The sequence below is a fragment of the Penaeus monodon genome, chromosome 34 (assembly GCF_015228065.2).
Source record: "Penaeus monodon isolate SGIC_2016 chromosome 34, NSTDA_Pmon_1, whole genome shotgun sequence".
Classification (NCBI taxonomy): domain Eukaryota; kingdom Metazoa; phylum Arthropoda; class Malacostraca; order Decapoda; family Penaeidae; genus Penaeus; species Penaeus monodon.
In genome coordinates, this window is record NC_051419.1 from 30,530,247 (window position 1) to 30,532,296 (window position 2,050).

A 2,050-nucleotide genomic window follows, 5' to 3' on the forward strand; every position below is an offset into this window, starting at 1 on the left:
AATACTGTCTTTCCCTCATTGTTATTTATTCCGGTTTTTTTTCAAGAAAAGAAAGAAAATACGCTAAATTGAGGGGTTGAGAAAAAGTTAACGAAATGGCGTCTGTTGCCGGAAGGAAACATGTATAAACGAAAGAGGATGGAAAAAAAAAGGGATGATAAAAGCAATTAAATTCACACGAAAGCCTGTTCTTGGCGATTGAGTATGTGTGTGTGTGACGCAAAACAATTCCTATGCTCCCTGGAACAGTAAAGGGGCCTCGGAGTGTTCATTCCCAGGCATTTCATCTAATTGCTTGTTGCTTCAAGATAAGAAGGACGAACACGTATTAGCACACCGTTCTTTTCCCTTCCTTTACACACAAAAAGAACGGGTTTGGAAAATACATTTGGCTTCGGTATCTTTTCTTCTTTGGAATATTATTATCTTTTTTTTCCAGGAGACCGCGTGTTTGACACCTCTGGTATAGTTCTTTTTTTCCCATTTCTTTCTATCACTTTACATTTATAATTCTCCATCCCATTTACTCTCTTTCTTCCCTCGTTTTATTCGTCGAATCACTGCCATCTCTTGACATCACTTGTGAAAACAAGACTTAGTAAAAGTATTAACAATGATAAGCAGTTGAGAAGAAAATACCCTTCGAATTCTTACTTATATCTTAGTACCATTCTTCTGTAAAATGATTTTTTACATTTTCTTTCATGATTTGCATTTTCGTGTCCCTAATGGAGAAGGAAACATTTCATATTTCTAATTAGATCTGAAATACATGTTCTAATTACTTTTATCTATCTTTATATAATACTATAAAACACACGATGGAAAAACGTTTTGTATTTATCATGAAGTTGAGTTTTTCGTCAACCAAACCGGGAAGGTCACTGTTGTAATATTGTTGATGTCATATCATTTCATACTGTAAATGAAATTAGATTTATAACATTAGTAATGAATATGCAAAGTTGTTTTATAAATCATACCTTCTATCAGTTATAACCTACTATCTCTCCCTCCCTTACGCCCTTCCTTCCTGGCTCTCGTGTCCTTTACAAAAACAAAGTCAATGAGATTTCTTTCCATTAACCCTGACCTACCTCTCTTAATGTATTTCTTCTTTATCCAGTTTATTCTGTTTTTCATTCTTTGTCCTTTTTCTCATATTTTTGTTTCCCTCTTTTTTCTTATCCCACGCGTCTCGTAAACAGTCACAGCGAAAATAAATGTTATAGTTTTAGTTTTGAAAATGCCATGGATTCCTTTGGTGAAAATATCTACAATAAGTAGCGTTTCGGAAGAAACCTTTTTATTTATTACTTTATAGATTTAAGCAATTATTTTTTACTTATATGACTAAATCATATCCAACTTTATGTCCCCGAGAAAGGTTGTATTAATCAAGCCTGGGATTTTCGTCTGACAGCCAGCGCTATTGTTGATGCCAGCGGCTGGTATGTGCAGATCATAGTAGCTCTTCCGATATACAATTGGATGATTGATAATCAGATGAGAAGTAAGTATGGAGAGAAACCACGAAAGGAAGATTCGTAGAACTCAAGAAGTTTTCACATAAAGCAGACTGTCTTTGGATGTAAAGCTGATTTCAACGTTTTATGTATTTGTTATTGCAATGGTTACAGATCAAATAATATTCAAAAGAAAAAAAAAGTTAAATGATAGCAGGGTACCTGCGTGAAACCACACCGTCTACTTGGCTTGACTGGGATCGAACGCGGGACCTGGAAGTCACGCGTCTTACCAGTGCACCGCTGCGTTACACGTAATCACATTGATAAGTAATTATAAATTACTTGGTTAAAGTATGTTGAGATATTATGCGTACAAATTAGAAAAAAAAATATATGTGTGTCTCTATGTACATATATGTTAACATACTGAATACTGTTTTTGTTTTTTAACCAGTGAACATTAATGAAAACATTCATTAGATTTTTTTTTTTTTTTGTGGGGGAGGGGGTCATCAGTGTCCTTTCATTTTCAAAAAAGCATCTTTTTTTTTTACTGGTGACAAAATAAATGTGATGAGTAG